The sequence below is a fragment of the Gobio gobio genome, assembly GCF_949357685.1.
Source record: "Gobio gobio genome assembly, chromosome: 14".
NCBI classification, from domain to species: domain Eukaryota; kingdom Metazoa; phylum Chordata; class Actinopteri; order Cypriniformes; family Gobionidae; genus Gobio; species Gobio gobio.
In genome coordinates, this window is record NC_137107.1 from 19,078,192 (window position 1) to 19,090,977 (window position 12,786).

The window sequence follows — 12,786 nt, forward strand, 5'->3', positions numbered from 1 at the left end:
CTTCTGTGTTGTGACACCATTCATAAACAGAAAACAAATTATTGTTATATAGCTCAACACAGTTAGTCTTATTGTTTAAATCTCTTTTTCTTGATTTACCGCAAGTACCATGTTTTACCATGCCTAATATTGATATAGCTTACTGCAGTGTGCAACAAGTGTCTCATAGTAGCCGCCGAGCGAACGCACAGAGAAGCATTATAATATAACTTTCAACACACTTAAATAATGTATCTAATATGATAAAACAGATGTGTAAAAAAGCGGAAGAGGCCGTCTGCAGCATAATAAAAGCTTTGCGAAATCCAGGCATCATCAAGCTACGCCTTTGTTTTGAATAAGCGACCTCTAGCGGCAAAAGATTACATATTGTGGCTTTAACTGCAGTTTCCACTTGCATCTTTCACATACATTACGATAACGGGCAGTTTAAATGTGGAGTAAGGGATTTCTGGTAAATGCAGTTGATATTTGCAACATAGGCAACGATGATGGCAGAATCTGCCAATGTACTTGCCGCCAGAGGGTATGTTGTCATCAATAAGTGAAAGCAGTTTACGTTACTATGACAATTCAGGTTGAGTGTCTAATTGTTATTTAGCTCATCTACTCCTTCGATAGCAAAGTCATTCCTTCCATCCCAAAAAACAAACAACGTACATAACATGATAGTCCAAGTAACTAATATATTACAAATGTGACAAATTAAGGGGTTATAGGGATTACGAAAAGGTGAACCAAAAGAAAATATATATATTAGAGTATGCTACCACATTTTGGGAGCTGATGCTTGAAATGGGCAGTGGAGGTGGTTTACACGTTCCAAACTTTTTTTTTTTTTACAGTCTATGGCATTAGTGGAAATTAATTCTGGTAAGTGAGTCATTTTAGCAGAAATGCTAAATAGACCAGCTTTTTTTAGACCACTGTACATCCTCTCATTCCATTTTAAAGTTGTTTATCTGTATAATTAAAGAGGGCACACATCACAGAATTCCCATAAGCTTCTCCCTATGTTATGGTCCTTTAAAAACAGCTCCCTCACCGTAGCTCAAAATTGTGTAAAACACTACATAATGGTCCTTTTAGCTTGCTCTTCATCCATAAATAGAACCAGCTGATGCTGAGGCCAGCAAAAGACGTTCCCATTCCACTCGCAGTCAAGATCTCGTCTAGCCACCACTGGGTTGTTGACAAGCAAATCATAACATTTACCATTGTGTATCTGTAAAAAAAAGAGGGTAATAGAGGTGAATTATGCCACAACGAATATAAACCTAAACCTTCCTTTGCTTGTGGTTGCCACCACAGCATTTGTTTTGGTTTGCTGTGATATTTTAGTACATTGAAAACATTGGCAAAGGCCTTTTTTGCCTTGAGAACATGTTGGAGAAATTTCATGTTGGAATTGTTTCCTGGAGGGAAAGACCCACAGAACTTTACTGGTCAGAATGATTTGAGAAAAGATTCCTTGTGAAAAGTTTCTCAGACGTTTTTGTCTTAGAGATAGTCCCATATAAAACAGTTTTAAATAAGTTTCAGCAATCACAAAAAAGTGACATTCTGATTCTATAATCAGTTCTTCAAAACATCTGCAGCCGACATAAGAACAGTTGACACATTCAATAGCTCAAAATACCACCACGATCCATCCAACTACTGATCTTGAAATTCCATCCCTGGATGTACCACAGGGTTCAGCAGACCCTCTCACTTTCTGAAGGTTCGACAGCTCATCTGTCTACACCCCAGCGAGCTGGTGACCATGAGATGGATGGATGTGTTGAGAGCCCGTGGCTCAGTTCCTTCCTTCAGTGTTTGAGCTCATCAATCAGCGAGCGGATCGGGCAGGACCATATGCACCTTAACGCTCAGCTGATGCCTGCTGCTGACCCTCTCTTACCCTACAGCTGCTTTCAAGAGAAACAACACAACACAGGATGCCATTTCATGCTCATCTGGGTCTCTCTCAGTAGATACATTTGGGTTTTTGTTATCCAACTGAATGAATGCTATATTATTTAGAATTTAAACAATCTACAGCACTTAAATACTTGATTTTGCTTAATAAAGGTCAACACCCTTGGGAACTGACCCCTTGACCTTGGTGTTGCCAACACCATGCTCGACTGTTTGAGCTACAGTAACACAGGACATTTGGAAGATGCGACAAGAGGTGGTATTTTAGTTGTTTACTTCGTAATTAGTCCATCCATTTGGTCCAGTTTTAAGGAATGGACTCTTTTGACTTGGGCCACTTAGCAAACCACCTAAAAGTCATTTTAGTAGACAAAAACAAAGACAAAAAGAGTGTGAATAATTGAAAAGCCTCAAATCTCACTCTCTGAATCTTTATGTTGTATACATTTGTATACAAATGTATACAAATTATATTACTTTTCTTGTTGTTCAAACCTGTTTTTACATTAGTAGCTACTCATTTTAAAAATGTGAATACTAGCAGCAAAACTGACAATTCTTGCATCATTTTATTGACATATCAACATATAACAACAATAAAATGTTATTTAAACCAGGCGAATGATATATGAACAAACCCTCAGTAAAATCCGTAAGAATAGGAATAAAACTGTAAAGTTTGGTGTATGTAAGAGATTTTGGGCTCAGTGCGTGAGAAAACAAAAATACATGAATTGTAATTAAACAGATGCAAAGGGATAAGGTGTAATAAAATAAACACTTGTGTATTTTGGATGTTTTCTTTCCACAATGGTGGAACATCTCAAAATTGATCAGTTCATGATAGCTACATTTACATGAACACCTTTGATTTCAGTCGGAATTAATTCATTCCGATTGATGAATCCGAACGCAGTGTTTACATGATCCCTAAATAAAGTGATCGGGTTTATGTGCGTGTTTGTCACAAGCTTGAAATCGCAATTGATTTTTGACATGCACACACTGCACAAATATAGTTTCCCGCGGTTTGTGTATACTAATCATTCTCCAACACAATACATTCCTACAAAACGTTTACTCACCCTCAAGTTGTTCCAAATTTCCATGGATTTCTTTCTTCTGCTGAACACAAAAAAGTATATTTTGAAGAACATGGGGAACTTAACGGTTGATGAACCCCATTGACTTCCATAATAGGGGGAAAAAATACTATGGAAGTTAATGGGGTCCATCAACTGTTTGATTACTCTTCTTTTGTGTTCAGCAGAACAAAGAAATTCATACAGGTTTGGTTGAGTCTGTATTTGGTTGCGTTGTGAGTATTTGCAGCACGTATTGTCAAAATGATGATGTTTTCTTACTATACAAGTGTTTTTTTTCTATTTGCATGTATTTTCTTCAGTTGCAGTGTGTTGAGCTTTCTCGCCCCCACTGTATTTTTTTCTTTACTTTAGAGAGCAGGCTTAATGTTTCTCTATTTCGGGTCCTAATTTAGGAAACGATGAGCACATAAATCGGTGCCGTGCTACCCGCGCCCAAAACAAGGCGTCTGTTGATGAGAGTCTGAAAAAAAGGACTGATGGGATGTTGTCCTGCTCCACTTCACAGATGATAGGTGGAAGGAGAATTTTAAGACTTCATTCAACAGCCCATTTGGTTTTTAATCTGATCAAGCGTTTACATGTCCTCTCCAATTTAATTATTTTGCTTTCCGTTAGCGCTTTAGCTGCTAGCATAGAAATTGCACACTTCGTCTTTGAGGTAAACATAAGATTTGTATTAATTCCTTTATGCGAGCGGATTGGCCTTTTTGAGGGCAGAGTCAACCCTAATACACTGATTATTCTCAAAAACCTGTAATCTAATTGCTAATGTCAGCGGTTTGCATCGCTAACCTAACTACAGAGACCAGACAAACCCTTGTAACAACCTCTGTGTTTACGGGGCACCCCGCAGATTGATTTGCTTCCAGGGAGTTGATCCAGACCCCAAGCAATGTCACCTTCCAGGCAGTAGGATTCTTGTCTCCATTCCTATCAGATAAAGTCAAGTGCCGAATGAGACTCAACCGTGTGAAGGAGCCAAGCTTGACAGCCTCCCCCCTGCTCTGACACCATGTAAAAGCTGAACAGGAAATTAGAAGGAATGAAAACCTGGGAAAGGATACAAATATCCATCAGCCTTCATTTTCTTTCTGGGCTGTTTCACATTCTCAGTGTCACACACTGTTTCTTACTCTTTGACTCAGTGGCAAGTGAGAGGAAAGCACCTAGATGTACAGGAGGGTGGGGGGATTTATCAGGTTCTCATTGTGTCCATGTGGTAACCATTAACCAGTAATCTCCAGTAATTGTATCCGTATTGCCAGAGAGTCCTGCTTTCCATTTGCTCCGCCGTCTTGACCGGTGCCGTTACCATGGCACGTAGGGGCCTGTTTCGAAGCAAAGTGATGCAAATTGATGCAATGGGAAGACCATTAAAAGTTTGTCAAAATAGTGTGATGGAGATTTCCTGTTTTAATGAACATTAAACATTGAGCAACGTGCTTTCATGTAAATGCAATGGATGTACTTTCTCTGAACCCACCAAAGCATTTCAGGTTACACCACAATTTGCAATAAGCAACATACGTAGATACGTAGTTCTTTTTTTTTTTGGCTGGTAAGGCTAAGAAATATTACTTGTATGCAGATTTTCAGTTAAGTGGGGATGAATTAAGGGATGGCTATTTTCACTCAAAAATTGCTAGAAAACAGCAAGAAACATGTTGAATTAAACATGAAATAAAAACATGAAAGTACTTAAAACTTAGAAGAAAAAAAAATGTGTTTACAGTGTGGTGAGATTGTTGCAAATTCAGTGTACAGGAAACACCTGCCTTCACTTCAAAGAAATAGACATAATTAATGCATTCCAAATAAATGCAAATATTTAAAAGAAACTCATAATTCATGACTTTCCACTGGCAACCAAAGCAGTCTCTGTCTTATTTCTATTATTCAAATATAAATCCAGGCCTTCAGATTGCCAGGAAGAGCTATCTGCATTGCAATTGCCCAAGTACCCCCAAATGCGGTCAATTTGATGCAATTGCAGTATAACCCTTTGACCTGGGATTTAATGGAGACAGGTAATTATACCATACCACCCACTTACTCCTACCCTTAAACTGGGCTATAATGGGGTTTCCATTACAATGGCAGCCATTTCTTTCTCCTCTCTCCCCTCAACCGTGCAATGTGAAGTCAGAATACATTACTGGAGCTGCAGTCAAAATAACATTACTGTCCCTGGTAGTACAGGTTATTAAAGAGAAATTTATCTCTCTCAGGTTCAGAATTTCAGGCCCTGAATTATAAGTGCTTTACTGCTGAAAGGAATTTTTGAATAAGTTTTTAATGAATGCAACATGAAAATTATGGTTTAATAAGTAATCTATCATTATACATAAATATATTTCTGTCAGGTCCACTAAAGTCAAAAAACACAATAGACAAACATTTAGTACAATTTTTTAATTGCATATTTTGTAAAGATTTAGATTTGGCGGTATGGCTCTGTTCTAAATTCCCCATCCTTTCATGAGCTCCATGAAAAGCCAAGACAGGGAACAGCAGCAGATTCTGGGGACGACCTCCCATTTAACTGGGAGGGCAGAGCAAATCCCCCATTTAGAACAGAGCATGCATCAATGACAACAGAATGACATGAATAAGTTAGCAATTTAAGGAGGAGCTGGGGAGGAGGTGGGTTGCAAAGCAGCGTGCAGCAGAAGCGTCCAAGCAGGCAGATTGAAGTGAAGCTATGCTTAAGTAAGCCGCCCTGTTTGAGAGAAGCCAATTGAGAGCATAGGATCAGCTGAAACAGAGTTAGAATTTCCCAATCAGCTGATAGCGGAGCTTGACTACGTGGCCTGCCAGAACTAACGCTGTCGCTTGATTAGTTAATCTCACAGTATCATATCAAGTTATAGGCACACAAATATCTATTAGATTAAAATGCAATGGCCAGATCCACATTAACAAAGCGTATGGACCTGGAACTGGTATCTAAAGTGGTTCAGAAAGTTAAATGTGTGCTTTTGAAATATTCCATTTTCATTGCATCCTGTACAAATAAAATAAAATAATGGTCCTATTTTATATTAGGTGGCCTTAACTACTATGTACTTACAATGTACTTATTGTGTTCATATTGTATTGCTGTACACTTTTGCTGATATTGAGGTGGGATACGGGTAAAGTTATGGACAGATGTGGTGGTATGGGTAGGTTTAAGGGTAGGGTTAGGTGTAAGGGAAGTGTCAACAGTGTAATTATAAATGTAACAACAGAAATTAATGACAGATGTAATTACATGCAAGTATTTCTTAAAATGTAAGTACAATGTAAAAACATGTATGTACACAATACGTGTATTGTATCAAATGATTAGTTTAAATGTTAGTACATAGTTAAGGCCACCTAATATAAAGTGGGTCCAAAATAATTCCGTTTAATTTCAACCTTAATGTTTAAATTAAACAGTGGTACCAAAATAACACATTGCAGATATAAATTCATTGCATTTTTCTCAAGTAGCTCATGTAATCATGTAATCACGTTGATTATTGTAAATAGATGAAAGCATCCTTTAAAGCCAGGGATGCACCAAGCCTCAGTTTTTTTGGGGTGTGTTCCGCACAAGAGTGCCACACGAGTCCTGAAAAGTGAAGCCAAAGCGCCTTGATCGCCCCCAGGTGGCTGGATACAGTATAGTTCATAAACCCACCCCCTCTCCATGTAATGTAATGGGACATACACTCTCAAAAAAAAAAGAGTACAAAATTGTACCTTTTATGGTACAAGTGGCCGTCACTGGGGTGGTTTTGTACCTCTAAGTCAGGGGAAGGCAAGTTCGGTCCTAGAGAGCTGAAATCTAGAAGAGTTTAGCTCCAACCCTACTAAGCTACCACAGCATAAAACTCATGGCTCCCAGTATGCATTGCAGCATTAAGTGTGTCACCATTGTTGAGATTCATATGCTGATTCTTGATATCTGAGTGCGTCTAAACTTTTTTCTCCCTAGAATGTATTTAAAAAATCAAAATTCAGAATGCCCGATCTGTGGCAAGAAAGTATTGTTGGTGAATATTGTTTATTCATATTTTTAGTCAAACATTTTTCTTCATGACAATTTTTATTTATGGCTTCTTTTGATTTGAACAGATTATGTGCTTTGTTAACACTGTAACAAAAACCACAAACTCGCATAAAAAGCCAAGAGTCAAACTGTCCAACTAAAGAAAACACCGATCACCATAATGGTGACCACATATTTTCAATAAAACCAACATCTAAACCTCTGATAATTCTCAATAAGAGCTTCTATAGATGTCTTTCAGGGTTGGAGCCAAACTCTGCAGGACAGTGACTCACTCACTAGGACCGAACTTGCCTGCCAATGGTTTAATTGTACCCTAAGGACCAATTGTGTACCTTTAAAGGTACAGTTATACGTTTTGTTCCCCAAGGAACAAAATTGTACCTCCACTGTACTTTTTTTCTGAAAGTGTTGACAAACTAAACAATCAAATTACATTTTAGGCAGTTTTTATCACACTGGTATTAGTTCAAGTGTTCATTCTTTAAGTAAGTATTTTTTGAGTTAGTTATTTGATGCTATGAAAACGGGGGTGTGACGTTATGATTGACAGCTGAGGTTGACAGCTTCTCTCGGTTTCGGAAACTTCAGGTTAGAGATTGGAGCTTTAACTTCAATTTCTACATTTCCATAACTGTTTATTTCACAAAAAGTTGAGGGGTGTGTGATTGATTAGGCGGGAGCAGTTTATGGGCAGGAGTGTGGGCGGGACCCTGATATCGTGGCTCCACTTACGTTCACTACTGCGCAGACTCAGGCTCCAAGTTGCTACTGTGCAGACTCTAGATGTCAGCGCCATATTTGCACACTGGCGGCTTCACTTACTACAATGGAAGAGAGTAAAGGTGCGTCGTCCATTTTTTTTACAGTCTATGGTTCCGCACTGTTGGATCTAGTCGGATGCTGTCAGGATTTTTTTGGCCGATTCAACATGTAAAATCGGCGTCAGCCGACGGTGAGGCGGTGAGCGAGAGAACTCTGATTGGCTGTTTAGCTTAGCGAACGAGTCAGTGCACGAGAATAAGAGCAAAAGTAATGAAAGCGAGCAAAAAAGTCATGACGGCACAGACAGAAAGTTGCAATAATTTTACTTCATCTTACCTGAGCATTCTACTGCGCAAATATTTTCATAATAACATGAGTGGAGTGGAAAAAAGAATGTGATCAGCACTATTGATAATCAAAATGGTAAGCAAGCACTGCTTTGTTTATGGTTTGTATACCTGCAGACTTAGTTTTGCGTTCCCTTTTTAAATAACGAATATAGACGAATATATCTGCTTAAAGTGCCCCTATTATGCTATTTTAAAGTTTCCTAATTTAGTTTTAGAGGTCTCCTACAACATGTTTACATGCATCAAAGGTTTAATTTTCTCATAATATACATTGCACATCACCAATATGTTCAATGATTCTCAAACGACTCGATGGAGGAATCAGTCTCTCAAAATCCCTCCTTTCCACGAGCCTACTCTGCTCTGATTGGTCAGATGGCCCAGTCTGTTGTGATTGGTCTACTGTGTACAGTGTGTATTTCGGAAACAAACGCCCATTACCATAACTGAACTCCAGCTCCGTCCGGAGGATTCCTAATGCTCAGCGATAGTAGACACTGTAAAGACAGTAACGATGACATCAATTTTACATAAATCCCAGCGCGATGAAGAAACATTGAAAGAACTAGTTATTCAACCCGAACCTTGAGCAGGACGTTCCGTGATGCTACACAGTTTGAGGTACATTATGTGATGTTTCAACTGTAATTCCTCACCGTCAGCATTAACAAGTGTACGTCCATCAACAAACCCATGTGTGTGTGTGTGTGTTGTCCCTTCGGTGTGTTCAAGCACAGATTTCTTTCCCTCCGATGTAGGTGACGCGATGCGACAACACAGTTGGCTTTCATCAGCGCAAGTTCTTTGGTATTGGTTTGGTGTGTCCCTACCTTAAAGGGATAGTTCAAACAAAAATGAAAATTACGGCATGATTTACTTACCCTCAAGCCATCCTAGGTGTATTATTACTTTCTTCTTTCAGACGAATATAATCTGAGTTATATTAATAAATATCCTGGCTCTTTATGGCAGTGAATGGGAATTGAGATTTTGAAGCCCAAAAAAGTGCATCCATCCATGATAAAAGTAATCCATACGACTCTAAGGGGGTTAATAAAGGCCTTCTGAAGCGCAGCAATATACATTTGTGTAAGAAAAATATCCATATTTAAAACTTTTTAAACTAAAATAACTGGCTTCCGACAGATGGCCGTACGCATCGATTTACGGCGAAAGAGTGACCTCTGACCTGGCGCATGACGTATTGATGAACGCAGAAGCGCAGAGGATAGAGCAAAACAAAACACCAGTCACAAATTAGAAGTCAAAAACGAGAATTTTTAAAGAGAAATTTCAGAGGATTTCGATATAATAGAAGAGGAGCTTGAGTTTGTTACCCAGCCCTATTTGTTTGAACCGCGAGAGGCGTCAAAGCTTGCACTACTCCTAGACCCTACATTGTCATACATTGCGTCAGAGGTTACTCTTTTGGTGTTAGTCGACTAGAGGCTGCCTGAAGCTAGTTATTTTAGTTTATAAAGTTTTAAATATTGATATTTTTCTTACAAAAACCCATCACTTTGCTTCAGAAGGCCTTTATCAACCCCCCCAGAGACGTGGATTATTTTTATGATGGATGGATGCACTTTTTTGGACTTCAAAATCAGGACCACCTTTCACTACCATTTCTTTTTTTATATAACTCAGATTGTGTTCGTCTGAAAGAAGATATACACCTAGGATGGCTTGAGGGTGAGTAAATCATGGGATAATTAGAATGTTTGGTTGAACTAACCCTTAAAAACAGCCCGGGTACTTCATTTTCTGCATTCCGCTCCGTCTCGCGCATGTTGGGTGCGTGAGCCTTTCAAAGTAAGGTAATTTGGCCATGAGCATGGAACGATGCGTTCGTGACTCCTATCTAGTGGACTGTTTTTAAGTGCTCAAGTCACTTGCAACCTCCCGATGACGACAATTATGTCACATGGACTGGGCGTCTGACTTTGGGCTTTAGAGTTCATTCAAACATTTCCATACATTTAGAAAAATATATATTTTGTTCAATTAGAGCTATTAGTGGTCAAAGTAGATTGGTGTTGGCATGTTATTATATTTTACATTTGACTGTTGTGAAAAGTCAATCAGCTAAAGCAATATTTATTTATTATTTATTGATAAAAATGTAATGTATAATGTGTTATGGTGAACGTGATTTCACAAAGTACAACATGTTTCTGGATCAACATCTTTGTTGATCCTGGATTCCAATCAACCAATCAGAAGTTTACAGTTTATGTCAAGTTTAGGCCTACAAATGGGGTTTGGTGCTTCTACATTAGTGTTATTCACCTTTAATTTCCCTCTGATTTTAGGGTTAAGTTATGGGTCGTGTTAGGTTTAGGGGCAGGGATACAATTAGGTCAAAATTTTCGGGCAGGAATGTTGTCTTGATCCAGGAACATGTCTTGCTTGGCAAAATCACAGTGACCAATGTGTAACATATCTGCTTTAATACTATTTTTTTTTATTAAACACCAGCAGGAATGAGATTTGAGATATGCAGTGAGGGTAAGATTTTAGTGACTACAAACTGAATTTTGTTCTGTTTTTTTTACAGAAAGCTGAATGGAAAGAGCTACATAAAGACTTCTACGTTGTGTTCAATAGGAAAGGGTTTGGAACCAGGTTTGTTTTAAAAAAGCTAGTAGAAATGGGTGTTGAGTGAAGGAAGAGTGTCTGTGAATCACAGAGTACAGTCATGAGTGACCACGACTGCTTCTGGCATTATCATGAGCTCAATGCAAACACCTCAAACAGATCCCAGGTCAGGCTCTCTTACCTTCACACTGATCGTCCATCCGCTTCTGCTCATAATTCCACACATTGGCCATGATGAATTCCCTCTGGCCTTGTGTCCAGTTTGGACCCTCATTTATTTCTTTTGAGAGACACCTTAAAAGATGAGGAACATCAGACTTCACAATACTCACTAGTATTGCCATTTCCACTATAGCTACAGATAAATAAATAAGAGGAATAGGTGGTCCATTAGCCTGTGAATGATAGACCAAAGACCTCCCTTAATTGCTTTCTTCTTGTAGTGTCTCAATTTATTTCTCAAAACAGGAAGAGTGTGCACACGCGTAGCGGTGCCGGGGTTTATGATGGATGGGGCAGGGGAAGATGCACCAGCGCTGGCTAAAGCTCACGGAGGCTTTGATTAACGAGACTGCCGGGGTCCCCGAGGAGCCCCAGGCAGAATAATACTGTTAGAGCGAAACAGCTGCTCCGCACAGACCTCAGGGGCCCCACCAGCGCAGAGACGACCAGAGAGAGAAATTACAGGGTGGAGGATGGATGAGTAAACAGGTAGATGGATGGTGGTAAGATGTTGGTGCTGTGTGGATAGACGGAGTTAGATGGACAGATAGATAGACAAAGAGGCAGACGATAGATAGACAGATATAATATTGTGTTGTTCCCAACGTGCAGCCAAAAAAGCCCTGACCCATCAAGGCATAGACTCCACTAGACTCCTGAAGGTGTGCTGTGTTTTCAGGCATCAACATGTTAGCAGCAGATCCTTTGAGTCCTGTAAGTTGTGAGGTGGGGTCTCCATGGATTGGACTTGTTTGTTCAGCACATTCCACTGATGCCTGATTGGATTGAGATCCAGGGAATTTGGAGGCCAAGTCAACACCTCAAACTCGTGCTCTTAAAACCATTCCTGAACTATTTTTGCTTCGTGGCAGGGCAAATTATCCTGCTGAAGGAGGCCATAGACACCAGGGAATTGCGTTTCCATGATAGTAAATATAATCGTTTGATGTTTTTAGCTGAAATGGTAAATGGACTGCATTTTATATAGCGCTTTTAACAGACCAATGGCCATCCAAAGCGCTTTACACATTGCCACACATTCACCCATTCACACACCGACGGCCATGTCAGCAATGCAAGGCGCCATCCAGCTCGTCGGGAGCAGCTGGGGTTAGGGGTCTTGCTCATGGACACCTCGACACTTGGTCAGGTGGAACCGGGGATCGAACCACCAACCTTCCGGTTTGTAGACAACCTACATGAACCACTGAACCACTGCCGCCCCTAGAAAGGCAATAAAGAAGTGAGTAACAGTAATCAAGGTGAGATGTGACAAAGGCACATACAGTGCATCCGGAAAGTATTCACAGCGCTTCACTTTTTCCACAATGTTTATTTTACAGCCTTATTCCAAAATGGATTAAATTCATATTTTTTTCCTCAATTCTACAAACAATACCCCATAAAGACAATGTGAAAGAAGTTTGTTTGAAATCTTTGCAAATGTATTAAAAATAAAAAATGCAAAAAAATCACATGTACATAAGTATTCACAGCCTTTGCTCGATACTTTGTTGAAGCACCTTTGGCACCAATTACAGCTTCAAGTCTTTTTGAGTATGATGCTATGAGCTTGGCACACCTATTTTTGGGCAGTTTATCCCATTCTTCTTTGCAGGACCTCTCAAGCTCCATCAGATTGGATGGGGAGTGTCTGTGCACAGCCATTTTCAGATCTCTCCAGAGATGTTCAATCGGGTTCAAGTCTGGGCTCTGGCTGGGCCACTCAAGGACATTCACAGAGTTGTCCCATAGCTGCTCCTTTGTTATCTTGGCTGTGTACTTA